This window comes from Peromyscus maniculatus, chromosome 2 (genome assembly GCF_049852395.1).
Source record: "Peromyscus maniculatus bairdii isolate BWxNUB_F1_BW_parent chromosome 2, HU_Pman_BW_mat_3.1, whole genome shotgun sequence".
NCBI classification, from domain to species: domain Eukaryota; kingdom Metazoa; phylum Chordata; class Mammalia; order Rodentia; family Cricetidae; genus Peromyscus; species Peromyscus maniculatus.
The window spans coordinates 6,687,238-6,696,462 of NC_134853.1; positions in this window are offsets into that span (position 1 = coordinate 6,687,238).

The following is a 9,225-nucleotide window of genomic DNA, read 5'->3' on the forward strand; positions in this document are numbered from 1 at the left end:
AGGGTCGTGACTCAGAAGTTAAAGAACATGGGGTCAGGAGGAGAGGTCAGTCGCCACGCAGGTCTCTGTCTATCTCCCCTGAGCCTCGGAAGTCGCCGGGCTCCAACTCCAATGCAAGCAAAAAATTGCATTATAAAGTTAAAAAAAACCAACCAACATCAAAACAACGCAAAACACAAAACAAAAACAAAGAAATAAACAAAAAACCCAACTGCAAAACGAACTTCGATAGCGATTGCAGCTCACCTTTCCCGGCCCTGCTGGAAGCCTGTAGCCCTTAGGGGTCCCTCCGCGCAGGCGCCACGCACCTACCTCCGGCACTGATAGGGCGGCACCTTCTGGGTCTCAGGACCCTAGACTTCCGAAAGCCCCCGAGGGCTGCTCCAGCTTAAAGAGGAAGTGAGCAGACAGGGCCTCGGGTCATTTGGAGAGCAGTAGACGAGATCGGACCCACGAAGATCCCGATAGTCTTCTCCACGCCCATTACAGCCATTGGCCGGCGCTCGATTCGCCCTTAGCCCCCAGAGATCACGCTCTTAACTCAACAGTTCTCTAGACGGTTCCCTGGAATCCTGTGAAGTGCGATTGCCCATCTTGCTCTGGCAGGCGCTGTTGCTGCTCCAGGCTAGCGGTGTCAGGGAGCCAGAGTGTGGCAAATGTTGCCCAGGGTCCACAATAAGCCCTTCTGTGCGCACACACGCACTTACCGCACACACGTGCGCGCGAACACACACACACACACACACACACACACACACACACACACACACACACTCTGAACTGGCCTCGTGAGATCCGAACAAGCCTTACCCAGGGGCCCAACCACACACACTACACCCCAAACAGAGGCAGGAAGCCCAGAACAACCCCTAAAGACACTTACACACAGTCACCTCACCACACCCTGGACTGGCACCGGCCACTACCTGGCCTCTAGGATAGCGCCCAACTCCTCAGCGGGTGACAAGGGCAAATTTGACCAAGAGCAGGCTGGGCTCTGCGAGGTGTGTGTGTGTGTGTGTGTGTGTGTGTGTGTGTGTGTGTGTGAGACCGTGGGCAACACACTTGTCAGCTTTCAGCGGGCGCCTTGCGAGTTCGGAGTCCGGGCTCCTGAGCTGGGTGAGCCCTGTGTTCCTGACGCCGGGGGTGGGGGATGAGGTGGGGTGGGGTCCTTTTGCGGCTTTTACTTCTTGGTGACCAAAAGCCAACCTCCCCACACCACACCTTCCCAGCTGACCCTTCAGAAGAAGACGAATCGCGACCTTGACCCGAGGCTCTAAGAACGCAGGTCTAGACCTGCACCTTGTGTTCAACGACTGCCTTTTTATTCCCCTTGACGGTGATGAATAGAGTGAAAGGAGCGCTTAACCCCATTCATATGTGCAGATCAACGCACCTAGGGTGGAGAAAACCGCGGGGAAGCTGGTGACCTTGGCCACCTTCCTCAGCAATCCAGGTACCTTTCCTTGAGGAACAGTGTCAGGCACCCGCCTCAGCGAGGGCTGTGATGAGGGGTGGGGGTGGGGTGGGGTGGAGGAGACGCAAACTCTCACCTCCGGACTGACAGTGTTTGGATTACTATTCACAGGGTGGGGTTAAGTGGGAAGCATCTACTGCCTGGGTGACAAGTCCCGAGTTCCTAAAGCTAGCGGAGAATCGGTGTGTGTGTGTGTGTGTGTGTGTGTGTGTGTGTGTGTGTGTGTGTGTGTAGTGCTCTCGGTCCCTTCAGGGTCTGGGTGAACTGATACTGTGGCCTGTGTCCCTGGTGAGGCAGTGAGTGCGGAGAACGGGAAGGTCCTCCACTTTAAGGCTCTGCAGGCTCCTAAGGGCAGCGCTCTGCTCTCTGGGACTGAGTACCATGCTAGATCCCTAACCGTGCGCATCAAATGCGGTCTCCTTGGCCCACAAAGGTTCACATCCACAATCGGTTCACAGTTGCAGGACAGATCCGAAGTGTGAGGCAGCGCTTTATTTTCTCATACGAAGTGGGAATGACTAGAGACGCAGGGTCCCGCCGTTTCCACGAGAGGACCCTTGTGGCAAATAGATCCGCACATAGTACAGGTTAGTGTGTCCTAACCGCCAAGCGCCTCTGGGGAAGGGTCCTTTAGTAGAAGAAATAGAAGTTCTGCAGAGGGTGCGTCCTCCGGAGCGCCTGCATTATCTTCTCATTGGGGTTTAAATAACTTCTGTGGGGGCAAAGGGGTGGCCCATAGGTGTTAGGTCAACACGAGGTATTCAAGTCTTCCTTCCTTCCTTCCTTCCTTCCTTCCTTCCTTCCTTCCTTCCTTCCTTCCTTCCTTCCTTCCTTTCTTTCTTTCTTTCTTTTTTGTTTTGTTCTTTCGAGACAGGGTTTCTCTGTGTCGCTTTGTGCCTTTCCTGGAACTCGATTTGTAGCCCAGGCTGGCCTCGAACTCACACCTGCCTCTGCCTCCCAAGTTCTGGGATTAAAGGCGTCTGCCACCACCACCTGGCTCAAGTCTTATAACTTATATTAGCAGAAGCAACAGAAACCTTACCTTAGAGACTTGCTCTGTAAACAATTAAATTTGTTAAACTTGAAATCATTTCATTGTAGGACTTAAAAAAATTAAACAAAACATTATTGTGTTTGATATGTATGTGAGTGTGTGTGTGTGTGTGTGTGTGTGTGTGTGTGTGTGTGAGTGCTGGGGTGGGCAGGAGCCATGGTGCATGGAGAGGTCATCAGAGCCATCCTCTAGGGATCAAGCCTTGTATGGCACAGCGCTATAAAAAGCATGCCTTTATTCCTAGGACTAGAGAGGCAGAGGCAGGTGAATCTCTGAGTTCAAAGCCAACTCGATCTACATAGTGAGCCCTAGGCTAGCCAAAGCTATATAGAGAGACCTCATCAAGACAAACAAACAAAAACCCACAAAAAGCAGGTCCCCGGCTCTGCTCCATCCATTATGGAAGCAATCCTGAAGAACAGTTTGGTTAGCCTCCCCATTTTTTTCAGATGGTCTCACTCTGTAACCCATACTTATCTCCAATTCCCAATCCTCCTGCTTTGGTCTTCCAATTGCTAGGGTTAGAGGTGTACACTACCATACAGCATTTGCAATTTTTAAAAAGTGAAACAGAATTACACTTTATTTTTTATGACTTTAAAAATTGCTGGATGGTGAGCCGGGCGGTGGTGGCGCATATCCTTAATCCCAGCCCTGGGGAGGCAGAGGCAGGCAGATCTCTGTGAGTTCAAGGCCAGCCTGGTCTACAGAGCTCCAGAGCTAGTTCCAGGACAGCCAGGGCTACACAGATAAGCCCTGGAAACGCTTTCTCAAAAAAACCAAAAAAAAAAAAAAAAAAAAAAAAGGGGACTTTAAAATGTATTTTATGTGTGTGGGTGTTTTGCCCGGCGCCTGATGCCTAGGGAGTCTAGAAGAGGACACTGAATTCCCTGGAAGTGGAGTACAGATGGTTGTGAGCCACCTGTGTAGGCTCTGGGAACGGAATGCCGGTCTTCCGGAAGAGCAGCTAGCGCTCTTATTCAAGAAGGCACCCCTCCCGTCAGCTCCTGCTTGCACTTTGCTGTACCTTTTCTTTTTAATTAATTTATTTCGTGTGCATTGGTGTTTTGCCATGGGTGTCAGGTCCTCTGGAACTGGAGTTACAGACAGGTGTGAGGTGCCATGTGGGTGCTGGGAATTGAACTCGGGCCCTCTGGAAGAGCAGTCAGTGCTCCTAACCACTGAGCCAGCTCTCCAGCCCGGCTGCAGTTTTTCTGAACATCTTGTCACCATTCCTCGTGAGTAGATTAGGACCAATATTAATCCTACTGCCAGCTGTGTGGTAGTTAAATGGTTGCCGTTTTCACAATGTGCGAAGCAGTTTCTAGGAACGCTTATACCAGTATCAGTGTGTATACTTCCCAGCCAGCCTTGAAGCAATTCCTAGACATAAAACTGCTGGCTTACCCAGTTCCACGCCAAGCTTTTACTTTTATAATTTTATAATTTTTATTAGCTTTCAGAGAATTTTGTACAGTGTATTTTGATCATATTCACCCTCCTTCCCCATCCATCCAAAGTTGTATTAAAAAAACAAAAACAAAGCCAGGCTTGGTGGTACTCATCTTTAATCCCAGCACTCAGGAGGCAGAAGCAGGCAGATATCTGATTTCCAGGACAGCTAGGGAAACCTTGTTTCAAAAACAAGAACAACCACAAAACAAAATTAAAAAACATCAAGGTCAATTTGTTCTGCCCAAATATTCTTGACTGTCTGGCCTTCCACTGGACCTTGGTGACTTTCCAGGAGCTCGGTCCCCTCTCCGTGCTGGGATTTGTTCTGGCTTGGGCTTCCAGTTAGTGTGCAAGCTGCCACCAAAGCTGTGAGTTCAAATGTCCAGCCACCGTGCTGTGCCAGAAAATAGCCTCTGATCCTTAGACTCTTTCTGCTCCATCTTCCCCAAGATCCCTGGGAAGAGGGGTGCAGTGTTCTATAGGACTGAGCATTCTCAGGCTCTTTTCTTCATCTGGGCCAGTTGTGCATCTCTGTGTTTATCGCCATCTACCGTGGTGGTTCTCGACTCTCCTAACGTTGCTGTTGCCTATCCGTTCTGACAAAAGGACTTGTGTGGCCTAGGCAACTTTGAAGTGAGTATACAGTTCAGGATGACTTTGAACTTCTGATTCTCTATTTGCTACGTCTCCAGTGTGGATCCCTGGTCTCTGCCACATGTTCTGTGGTTTTCTTTTTTTTTTTTTTTTTTGGTTTTTCGAGACAGGGTTTCTCTGTGTAGCTTTGCGCCTTTCCTGGAGCTCACTTGGTAGCCCAGGCTGGCCTCGAACTCACAGAGATCCGCCTGCCTCTGCCTCCCGAGTGCTGGGATTAAAGGCGTGCGCCACCAACGCCCGGCTCCATGTTCTGTGGTTTTCTAAGGAGCCAAACTGCTAGTATTCTCCATTCTCATGATGTGGCGAGCACCCGAGCCGTTGCCTTGGGACGGAGTTGATTGTTTGAAAGAAACATTGACCTTTCATGACATACATACATCCTCACTGTACCAAGGACTTTGACAATTGCACAAAACCATGCCTATGAAAATACAGATTATAGGCCGGGCGGTGGTGGTGCACGCCTTTAATCCCAGCACTCGGGAGGCAGAGGCAGGTGGATCTCTGTGAGTTCGAGGCCAGCCTGGTCTCCAAAGCGAGTTCCAGGAAAGGCGCAAGCTACACAGAGAAACCCTGTCTCGAAAAACCAAAAAAAAAAAAAAAAAGAAAAGAAAAGAAAAGAAAATACAGATTATAACATGGGGGGCGGGGGCTGGAGAGATGGCTCAGAGGTTAAGAGCACTGGTTGCTCTTCCAGAGAAACTGAATTCAATTCCCAGCAACCACATGGTGGCTCACAACCATCTGTAATGAGATCTGGTGCCCTCTTCTGGCCTGCAGACAGAACACTGTATACATAATCAATAAAATCTTATAAAAAATTATAACATGGTTGTGGTGGCCCGTACTTGTAACCTAGCACTCAGGAGGCCAAGGCAAAAGGATGGCTGCTTGAGAATAGCCTGGGGAAAAAGTCGACTAGAAAGTCCTTTAAGTCCTTCCCCAGTGATCCTGGCCTCCTCTCCGCCAGGAGCTGCTGTGTTTACTTCTCTCCCCATTGACAGATGTTGTCCCCCCCCCCCCCATTCTCCTTCATACAAAAGACATCAGACAGTAAGTTCTCTCTCTCTCTCTCTCTCTCTCTCTCTCTCTCTCTCTCTCTCTCTCCAAGAGTTTCTCTGTATGGACCTGGCTGTCCTGAACTCGCTCTGTAGACCAGGCTGGCCTCTAATTCAGAGATCCGCCAGCCTCTGCCTCTCAAGTGCTGGGAATAATGGAGGAGGTACCAAGCGTTAGTTTTCAAACCTGCGAGTAATGGCTGAAGTGTCTATTTAACATATCAAAGCGGACCTGGCCGCCAGATACTCCCGGAATCCCTCAGTACCTACCTGTTTACAGGGCCCTCCGGACTGGCATACCCCACCCACTACCCTATTTGTTCAGCTCTGGGGCTGGTCTGGTCTTCCTTTACACAACTCAGCCATTTTGGTTACCCATCCTCTTTGTACCTTTGGGCATCTGGTTTCCTTCTCTCCCCTCTCTTCCCCTCCCCCTCTCCTCACATGGCTCAGGGTCATGACCACTCTGGACTCTCCCAGACGTCCCTGGTTCTGGCTACTCTCCCACATATCTATAATAAATCTTCTCCTCTACCACCCCCAGGACTAATCATATTTCTTTTCATTTTCTCATTCACCATGGCAAGACAGTAGGTATGCTTTAGTGAACTGCCAAAGCCTTATTAGCTCTTTCATAGGGAGAAGTTTTTCTGTATCTGTGAAGCCCAGAGTTTAATCTCAGGTAGGAATGAGCCTAGAGGGCTTGCTCTGGGCCCACACCAACCCTGAATGGCAACCCTGAATGGCGTGCTCTCCCCGGAGTGAGGGGACAGCAGGTAAGACATTCTTAGCCTCAGCCTCAGTGTTTAGAGTGGCAGCCTTGGGATGATAAGAATGGTACCTCCTCCAGGTATGGTGGAACTCGCCTTTACTCCCAGCACTCAGGAGGCAGAGAGGCAGGTGGATCTCTGAGTTGAAGGACAGAATGGTCTACAGAGCAAGTTCCAGGACAGCCAAGGTTACACAAAGAGATTCTGTGTCAACACCTCCCCCCCCCCCCAAACAAAGCAAAACAAAACAAAAACAATTTTTTTTTTCTGGTGAGCATGTATAGATAGGGAATGAGCATTAGACATATTCCAGCTTGGCATTTTCTGTTTTAGAAAAGGAATATCACACTGTTGAAAGAACTACATGGATGAGTAGAGAGAGGTGTAAGTGAAAAAGAGGAATCTGTAGTCTCTAAGTTAGCTCAACTACAAATAAACTATAGTTCATTAAGCTGCTGCAATTATAAAGGTTGGATACAGTGAAGGTTCCAAAGATGCAGAATCTTTCATGAGGTGATAGCTGCTACTGCCTCAGGCAAAGTAAATAAATCTTTTGTTCCTGGAGAGGGGTGGGAGCTGAGTGGGAGGAGATTTTCTAGTACCTATGTTGAAACCCCAAAGACTTGGATAGGTTAGATCATTTGTGAACAAATCCAGTTTTAGTGAGACGTCCGAAGGATGGAGAGCAGAGAGTTGTTGGAGATGCAGTTCCAGTGTGTCAGATGCCTGCTTGTGCTTACCTTCCTAGAAGGCTCTGCTGCCAAGGAGTCAGGTCTCCAGGGCGGTGGCTTCAGAGCCTTCAGTTGGGAGGCTGTGGTCGAGAATCCCTTCAGGTCCAGTGTTTGTGTTTCACTGTCGGGTTAGCCTGAGTCAAAGAATATTCCAGAAAATAAGCCTTTGAGAGAACTGCAAGGTTTTGGGGGACATTCGCAGCCTTTTGTGTTAAAACACTCATGGTAGATAGAATTTATTTTTAGTGAGTTTCTAATTTTCCCCCTTTATTTGGGGAGGTATTGGGAATTGAACTCGAGCTCTTATGCATACTAAATATATACTTCATCACTGAATGTGTTGGCCAGTTTTTATGTCACCTTGACACAGGCTGGCGTTGTTTTGGAAGAGGGCACCTCACCTGAGAAAATGCCTCCAGCAGTCTAGTGCATTTTCTTAATTAGGGATTGATGTGGGATGAGTCGGCCTACTGTGGGTTGGGGTCTTTCCTGGGCTGGTGGTCTGGGTGAGGTAAGAAAGTCTGCTGAGCAAGCCACAGGAGCAAGCCAGTAAACAGCTCTCCTCCACGGCCTCCACATCGGTTTCAGCTTCCAGGTTCCCGCCCTGTTTGTGTTCCTGCTCTGACTTCCTTCAGTGACAGAGTGTGACCCGGGAGTTATAAGCTGAAATAAATCCTTTCCTCCCCGAGTTGCTTTGGTTAGGGTGTTATCACAGGAACAGAAACCCTAAGACCCCCGGGCTATACTCCCAGCTTCCATCTGGATTGTCCAGTATAGGTTTTGTTGTTTGTTTACAGGACTTGGATTGTGTTTATGTTTTGAGACAAGGTCTTATCTAGCCGAGGCTTAGTATAAAAACTAAAATTAAAAAAAAAAAAAAAAAAAAAAAAAAAGCCGGGTGGTGGTGGCACACGCCTTTAATCCCAGCACTCGGGAGGCAGAGCCAGGCGGGTCTCTGTGAGTTCGAGGCCAGCCTGGGCTACCAAGTGAGCTCCAGGAAAGGCGCAAAGCTACACAGAGAAACCCTGTCTCGAAAAACCAAAAAAAAAAAAACAAAAAACAAAAAAAACGGAAGCCAGGTGGCAGTGGTGCACACGCCTTTAATCCCAGCAGTTGGGAGGCAGAGTCAGGTGGATCTCTGTCAGTTTGAGGCCAGCCTGGGCTACAGAGTGAGTTTCAGGACAGGCTCCAAAACTACACAGAGAAATCCTGTCTCGAAAAACCAAAAAAAAAAAAACAAAAAACAAAAAGAAAGAAAGAAAGAAAGAAAGAAAGAAAGAAAGAAAGAAAAGAAAGAAAGAAAGAAAGAAGAAGCAAGGGGAAGGTTGTCCTTGGCCTCCCCAAGCTCCTCCCCTTCTTAATAGAATAAATAAATAAATTTTTAAAAAAGGAATTAAAATTTTAACTTGGGCATGGTGGTACATCTCTATAATGCCATTATTTGTGAGGCAGACGCAGGAGGATCATGAGTTCAAGACTATTTTTGGCTACAGAACAAATTTGAGGCAAGCCTGGGCTATATAAATCTGTTTTAAAACAAAACAAACACAAGACAAGAACCTGAAACTACTACAGGAAATCACAGATAGAAGACTTCAAGATACAGACAAGTGCAAGGCACTAATGGCATGGGAATAACGCCAATAACTGACTGACACGGGGAACATACAAAACTAAAAAACTTCTGCACAGCCAAGGAAACAATCACGGAATGAAGAAACAATCTACCGAATGGAAAAAAAAAATCTTTGCCAATTGTACATCAAACAAGGCATTATTAATCTAGAACCGTGGTTCTCAACCTTCCTAGCGCTACAACCCTTTAATCATCAAATTATTTTCACTGCTACTTCATAACTGTAACTTCGCTCCTGTTATGAATCGTAACGTAAATAAATATCTGGTATGCAGGATATCTGACATGTGACCCCCGTGAAAGAGTCATTCAAGCCCCAAAGGAGTCATGAGTCACAGATTGAGAACCACTGATATAGACTATATGAAGAACAGTAAAAATTGAAGATCA